The sequence below is a fragment of the Pistacia vera genome, unplaced genomic scaffold (assembly GCF_008641045.1).
Source record: "Pistacia vera cultivar Batoury unplaced genomic scaffold, PisVer_v2 Contig994, whole genome shotgun sequence".
Classification (NCBI taxonomy): Eukaryota; Viridiplantae; Streptophyta; class Magnoliopsida; order Sapindales; family Anacardiaceae; genus Pistacia; species Pistacia vera.
The window spans coordinates 237,231-245,802 of record NW_022196883.1 but is presented as its reverse complement, the minus strand read 5'-3'; the positions used below and the strand labels follow the sequence as shown (position 1 = coordinate 245,802).

Genomic DNA, 8,572 nt, shown 5'->3' with positions numbered 1-8,572 from the left:
AAAAAATGAATGAGGAAAATAGATTGCATCTTACATGTAACTATTGTGGTACACTGTATTGGGATGGTATAATACAGTTGGAACCCATATCCAAGTTAAGTCATGTAGTCAAGTTCCCAGAAGATGTTAAGATGAAATTTCAAGAGATGTTGGTAGCAAAGAAAGTTAATAAGGATGGTGATGATATGGTTGACAATTTTAAATAGCAAGATATTAATCCAAATACGGGTAAAATTGATAGGTATTTTAGTAAGGGAAAAAAATGAAGTGATTCTAACTCTAAGAGCATCTCCAATGATGCTCTTTTATATAAATAAATAGTATCTTCATCAATTTCTAAATATAAAGAACAAAATTTTTATTCAAATCCAATAAACTCTTTAAATTTAATTTACTCCTTATTTTCAAGAAAGACTTAATGGGAGAGAGAATTAATAAATAAAATACATAAAACTTATAGTTTATTAATTAAAATTAGGATATATAAAAGATCAAAAGTCTGTTGACTGGATATTAGCAAACGTTGTATCAAATCCTCAAGTAGATGTGTAAAAATACATTTATCATGGAAATAAACAACAAATTTACATTTATCTGAAAGCCAGTTCCCTGTAACTTGATCTCACGACTCATCAATAAGTTGTTCACATTGATGTTGATATATTACCAAACCTATTGGAAATAATAGTGAATAATGTTGGCTTGGTGGGCCTGCACCTTACATCAACTTTTGCTTTGTTATGCAGATTTTTCTCCATATATGGGACCCAAATCTTATTTTGTTTCATAAATGACACCTTACACCAACTTTTGCTTTGTTATGCAGAAATCTTATTTAGATTTCTTATATGTAAAGACTCTGGTCCCATGACCAAATGAAGCAACATTGTAATTGGCCTTATATTTTCAAAATAAATAGATGATAGAATCACCGGCATGCTCAAGTGGCCTAATAAAAACCAGAAGATTCAGCACTTATTTCATCAGGCAAAAGTTTCTTCTTGTTACAAGTGCCTCAGTGAAGATTCTGCCCTTGAACCATAAAAAATGGTCCGTTACTGTTTTTCCCTCGAGTATATTCTCTTTTGATGAGTGACAGAAATTCTTAGCATCTACAGGAAGCCATTAAACTAGTAAATCAACTCTGCATATTAAAGTAAATAAAAGGATCAGAAACACAACGCTGTGATATGCTTTCCACTCAAATATCAAGAAATAAAGAAACAATAAAGATTAGTGAGAAAGCATAACAAACCATTCATTGAGTTCTTTCTTTCAACTACTCTTCAGACGCCATTCTTCCTCTCTTTCATAACCTGAAAAACTGATGAAATGTGAACTAAATATAGAAAATTGGTATATAAATAGGTAATTGGGGATTTTCAAGAAGCAAGTGGCAGATAGGAAAAGGCTAGCTCACCCAGCAAGTGTGAAAACCAAAAGATGCAGCACTTGTTTCATCAGGCAAATTTTTTTTTTTTTTTTTACTATTGCCTCAATGAAGTTTAGCAAAGCTGTCGGAAAAAGGGCGTTGTGACAGCAAAATGCTGCCTAAAACGGGCATTTTTCTTGTTGTTGATATTGGTCTTTGATTGGTCTACTGATCTGTGACAGAAATTGTAAATTCTCAGCATAGGGAGCCAACTAGTAAATCACTTCTGCGTATCAAAGTAGATAACAGAACCAGCAACACTAAGCTATGATATGCTTTCCACTTAAGCATCAAGAATAAACATTAGTGAGAACGCATAACAAACCATTGGTTCAGTTCTTTCAACTATCCTCCTAACGCCATAATTCCTTCCATAACCCAAAAATTTGATGAAATTTGAAACTATGGATAGAAAATTACGTGCCTTGGTATAAAGAAAGAAAGATTTAAACATTATTTGAAAGTTGATGTATTAGGCGATCTACTCCTTTGTACTGAAATCATGTATTACTATTTATCAAAAATTAGTACTCATTTGCCTGTTTCTGCTGAGTTATTTTGCCTCTATAATTAATATTATTTGTGTTTACTAAGCTGTAATCTACATGGATTAATGTGCATATCATTTCCTGGTAAGTAATTTGACTTCTTTTTCCCTCAAAAATGAATCTATGTGCAGAAACGCAGAAAGTGAAAAAAAACCAGTAACAGGACTTGTGGAGCTTAAAAAAAAAACCAATTTGAGGAAGTCTCTTGACAGTTGCACATAAATGTCAAAACTCTTTAAAGATTTTCTGATATTCCTAATTTTTCCAAAAAGTTAGGGAAATGTCAAAACCAGTTTTATGAGTGGAAAAAATTAACGTAGCATGAGATTTTTGGAAAACTTGGATTATATACTTTTAAGAAAAACTTTAGTAGTACCACCAAAAAAGTCGAGCTATAATGCATGCATCAGGATATTACACTTCAAAAGTATGTGGAGCAGGATATATTGCAGCACAGAATTTCTCAACCATGCAAATTTATATGTCAATAAAACAACAGAAAGAAATAGAAATTTCAAATATATGCTTTAGTTGTTTTATAGCTAGAGAAGTTACCTGCACCAACATCCAAAGAAGTAACTTTTGACTCATGCCCTGCCAAGGTTTTTACAAGCTTAAAGTCTTGGCCAGACCAAACCTGGAAACACATAAAATGAAATGAGCCAAACAAAAACTTGAAACTCAAATATATATATTGTTTTCAACAAAACAAAAACTGCACAAAGAAAATGCACCTCATGTCATATGACCCCGTCACCAGGAAGTACCCTTCTTGAGGTTCAAACTTCACCTATGATAAAAGATTCGAGTGTACTGGAATAGTATATAAAGATCTTTTCCCCCTTAAGTATTCTCCTCACCACTGGTCGCTAGATGAAATCCATTGGGTGAAAAACTAATACCGAGGACCTAAAAAAGAGCACAGATAAAATTTAATTTAGTGAAATATTATATTTCAAGAAAGGCAAAATATTAATTCAATAGCAAAAAGAAAAGGAATCACAAAGTTTAAAGTCCCACCGGATTCACATGGCCTTCAAAGGCAAGAATACTTCTTCCTGTGCGGAGGTCCCAAACATGTGCCAACAAATCCAGTCCAGAATAAGCTGCCAAAGATCAATCATGGTGGAAGGCAATTCCACAGATACTCCTACTTTGACCTTCTTGAAGAAGCAACTGTACTCCCGTATCTATGTCCCACAGTCTCCATGTCTTATCAAAGCTGGTCGTGCCCAGTATTTTCCTGATGGACATAAAGAGATCTGTACAAGACGATCCAGATGGCCTTCGAAAGCATTCAGAAAAGATCCATCAGAGTTCCACAACCTTGCAGTCCGATCAGAAGAAGCAATAGAAAGATTCTGCACAGGGGACAATGCAACATCAATCAAACGTTCAGTGTGCCCCTTCAAGGAAGAAATCTTGTCCAATTTTGGCATGCTCCATATCTTAGCGACCCTACTTAAGGCACTGAGGGGAAAAAAAAAAAAAAAAAAAAAAAACAAGGGAGGAATTCTATTTATTCTCATTAACAAGGCAGAAGTGTAAGTCAAAATTCTCAGGTGAACTTCCCATGAATGATGTGAATATATGTATACTCCGCTCCACAAAAATGGGAAGGATCAAGATGACCTAATTTGAAGGACCTATCATGTGCAATGTTTCAAATACAGATTACAAATAGTTTTTCCTAACAAGAAGCACATGCCATTAATTCATTCTTTAGAGGGATATGGGGAAATTTTTAAGGTTTTATAGTTGGCTGTGACCTGACATTCTATTTGAAGAAAAAAAATGTTTGGTCTCTGATATTTTAAACCATTAACAAGCTATTGCAAGAAAAAATGGCATCCAAATCATAAAAACTGAAGCTATCTTGGTGCTTGCATGTTTTTGTTGAGAAAGAGGAAAGGATGGATACCATTTAGCGAGCAGATTCCCATCATGTCAGAAGCAGCAACAAGAGAGTGGCCTATCATCCCAAACTCATTGCAATCAAAGAACAAACTCTCTACAACAAATCCTCAAGTAGATGTAAAAAAATGCATCTATCATTCAAATAAACAACTAATTTACATTTCTCTAAAAGCCAGTTCTCTGTAACTTGATCTCACAACTCATCAATAAGTTGCTTTACATTGACGTTGGGTTGGTGGGCCTACAACTTACATCAACTTTTGCTTTGTTCAGATTATGCAGATTTTTCTCCTTATATGGGACCAAAATCTTACTCTTTTCGTCAATGACACCTTAAAGGCTTAAATCAAATTTTGCTTTATTCAGATTATGCAGAATTTCTCCGTACATGGGATGGGACCCAAATCTGATTCTTTTCATGGTTTGGTGGTGCATTTCACTATGAAATGCATGTAAGACTTACCGGTTATTTTGACCATACAAAAACAAACACATCTCTTCAGATTTCTTTTGTGTAAAGACTCTGGTCCCAAGACCAAATGAAGCAACATAGTAATTGGTCTTATATTTTCCAAATAAATAGATGATAGAATCACCGGCCTGCTCAAGTGGCCTAATAAAAACCAGAAGATTCAGCACTTATTTCATCCGGCAACAGTTTCTTCTTTGTTAGAAGTGCCTCAATGAAGAATCACAAAACAGTTGCTACTATTGTTGGTCACGGACCGCAAGGTTTGCCCTGTTTTGGAAGCCTTGTTCGGGGTCAAGGGACTAGTCGAGGTGCGTGTAAGCTGGCCCAAACAACCCCGATAACAAAAAAAAAAAAAAAAAAAAAGATTCTGCCCTTGAACTATATTCTCTTGAGTATATTCTCTTTTGATGAATGACAGAAATTGTAAATTCTCCACATATATAGGAAGCCAATGAACTAGTAAATCAACACTGCATAACAAAAAAGATTAGTGAGAAAGCATAAAAAACCAACTCTTGTGGCCTGATGGAGTGAAGGATGGATTCAGGAGTTAAAAGACCAGAGGGTCTTGGGTTCAAGCTGTAACAAGGGCAACAGGTGGCCACCAATCACCATACCCATAAAAAAAGCATAAAAAACCATTAGTTGAGTTCTTTCTTTCAACTACACTTCAAACGCCATTCTTCCTCTCTTTCATAGCCCGAAAAACTGATGAAATTTGAACTAGATATAGAAAATTACATGCCTTAGTATAAAGAAAATTGTACTTCAAAAATTATCAGAGAATTGATGTGAAAAAAGTGGGGGTTATGACCTTCAAGGAGTAAGGACATAAGTTACCTGCAGGTCTGTCAACTTTTTCCAGCATCACACAAAGTTCTGTTGAGGGAATTGATGTCTGGTTTCAATAAGCCTAGAGACAACAAATTTCTTAAACTTTTGCACATGATAAAAAACCTTAACCAACAAAACTTTTGGCGTCTTGAACTTGACTCACTGCATCAAAATTAACATATCAAATCAAGTGTTATTGGAGAGAACATGGCTTTTCAATATCCTACTAGGTAGAGAGACAACAAAAACAAACATCAAATGAATTTGCGAACGTAAGAAATTGATTTTTCTATTTTCTGAAATTAGTTTTTTAAAATGTGTTGATGAATGTGTGTTTCGATACATGTTTCTAGATTTAGAATACAGCCTCATAACATTTCAAACTTCCCCAAGTTTGGCTTACGAAGATGCTCTGTTTCAAGTTATAACTACTCCTGTAATATGCTTTCCATTTAAACATCAATTTGTTCTTTTGAAGAAGGAATTAGGAGACTGAAATATATGTAGTTCAGAGATGCTAGCTCACCAAACAAATGTGAACACCAAAAGATTCTGGCATTGCTTTGCCCTTGAGTATTTCCTCAGCTGATCAATGACAGAAATTATAAATTCTTAGCATTAAAGTTTCCCAACTCGAAAATTATTTCTGCCTATTAAAGAAATAATAGAATCAGGAACAGAAGATTAAAAAAATGAAGAAAAAATAAAGATCAGTAGAAAGCATAACCAACCATTAACTGATCAGTTCTTTCGACTACTCCTCATGCCACTCTTCCTCTCTTCCATAGCGCAAAATGTTGCAGTGAGAAAATTGAAGTATTTGATGAAATTTGAAATGATAATGAATATAATCGATTGCCTTAATGTAAAAGAATAATGCACTTTAATATTATCAGAAAATTGAAGGAAAGTGGGGTTATGACCTTTAAGAAGTATGGATATAGGTTATGCAAGATATTTCCAGGCCTGTAACTTTTTCCAGGATGATACAAACTTCAGTAGAAAGAATTTCATGCCTGGTTTCAATAAGCTCAAATAGTGCAAATGTGATAGGAACCCACTCTAATAACTCAATAATTTGGGCTGGGTCATGGGTCTTTTATGGGCTTGGGTAGAACTCTCCTTGAAAAACCGGCTTGCCAAGGGAGGGTGCCCAAGCCTTTATAACCCACATGCCCACCCTTTTTCCTTTCAATGTGGGATCCCAACATTCCTTTTTCCTTTCAATGTGGGATCCCAACATTCCACCACGCTTCCGCAACCGACGTCCACGTCGGCCTCTTTACCCCCGTCGACCTCTTTACCCCTTGGGTGACTACGCGGATCCCCTTTCCCTCGGGCCTACATGCCCTTTTTCGGGGTAGCAGCCCGGGCCCAAGGTCAGCCTGCCACATAGGCGCAGAATCATGCTTTGATACCAATTGATAGGAACCCACTCTAATAACTCAATAATTTGGGCTGGGTCATGGGTCTTTTATGGGCTTGGGTAGAACTCTCCTTGGAAAACCGGCTTGCCAAGGGAGGGTACCCAAGCCTTTATAACCCACATGCCCACCCATTTCCCTTTCAATGTGGGATCCTAACAAAATGCAACAAGAAAACGAATTCATGACATTTCAAACTTGTCTCATTGGATAAAATTGACATATCAAAATCGAAGTTTTATTAGAGAACATGGCTTTGTCATATTAAGTACAGAGATCACAGCCAAAACAGACATAGCAAATGACAGATGTATTTGATGCTAAAGCACACTGCTGTGACATGAAGATGCAAGCCTTACTATCATATATTCTGCCAACAAATCCAGTCCACAAGAAGTTGCCAAAGATCAATCATGGTGGAAGGCAATTCCATAGACACTCCTTCTTTGACCTTCTTGAAGAAGCAACTCTGCTCCCGTATCTACGTCCCACAGTCTCCATGTCTTATCAAAGCTGGTCGTGCCAAGTACTTTCCTGATGGATAGAAAGAAATCCATGCAAGACGATCCAGATAGCCTTCAAAAGTATTCAGGCGAGATCCTTCAGAGTTCCACAACTTGCAGTCCGGTCAGCAGAAGCAGTAGCCAAATGATTTTGCACAGGAGACAATGCAACATCAATCAAACGTTCAGTGTGTCCCTTCAAGGCAGAAACCTTGTCCACTTTTGGCATGCTCCATATCTTAGCAACTCCACTTAAGGCACTGAGGAAAAAGAAAACAAGGGAGGAACTCCATTTATTCTCATTAGCATTACAGGAGAATCTTTAATCACATAGGACATGCAAAGCCATAGTTCATTACCACCCTACTAAACCTAATTAACAAACTGAATAAGGCAGAAGTGTAAGTAAAAATTCTCAGGTGAACTTCCCATGAATGATGTGAATATTTATACTCAGCTCCACAAAACTTGAATAAGGCAATGTTTCAGCTATAGATTACAAATAGTTTTTCCTAGCAAGAAGCACATGCCATTAATTCATTCTTTAGAGGGAGGGAGGAAAATTTTTAAGCTTTTATAGTTGGCTGTGACCTGACATTCTATTTGAAGAGAAAAAAATGTTTCCTCCCGGATATATTAATCCCTTAACAAGCCATTGCAAGAAAAAATGGCATCCAAATCATAAAAAGCTCTCTTGGTGCTTGTATGTTCTTGTTGAGAAAGAGGAAAGGATGGATACCATGTAGCAAGCAGATTCCCATCACGTGAGAAGGAGCAACAAGAGAGTGGCCTATCATCTCCAAACTCATTGCAATCAAAGAACAAACTCTGTGCCTGCCTCAGAGCCAAATCAGTTTCCGCATCAATATTTTCATCCAGATCATCCCTTTTCCTGCATGTAAGTTGAAAACAAAATACCTATAAAATCAAGAAACAAATTCCACATTTCAATAAATTGATTTAGGGTTGAAGAAGACCGCTGAAATTCAAATATAAAACTAGTTATCCTTGTGAATGTCCTATAGTTCAGCTCAATTCTAGCCTTGATGATTTCTTGTAACAGTTGTTTGACCATTTTAATATCTCTTTCCCTACAGAAACTAGAAAGCATTATGTTATAAATGTGAGCACTAGGAGATAAAGCAATCTCTTTCACCTGACTATACAAGGTAGATGCTTCTCCAATCCTCCCACCCTTGAGAAGTCCACAAATAAAAACTGTATATTATACAATGTCTAGTGGGTATTTCTCTACTATGCCCTTCCAAACAATCTAATGGCTCTATGACGTTCACCAGCTTTTATAAGTTTATCCATAATTAAAGTATGTACATGTGCATCAAGAGCAGTATGATTCATTAAAATCCCTTGGTACACACTAAATGCTTCATCGATTCTTCCGGCTCCACATAGTCCACAAAGTAATCCAAAAAAGCTGTACT

The 8,572-nt window shown here is 36.1% G+C and overlaps 1 pseudogene; it reads right to left on the bottom strand.

The window, feature by feature from the left end:
• Window positions 1-2,535: 2,535 nt before the first annotated feature.
• On the bottom strand, window positions 2,536-8,076 carry LOC116121563 (annotated as a pseudogene).
• Between the last annotated feature and the right edge of the window lie 496 nt (window positions 8,077-8,572).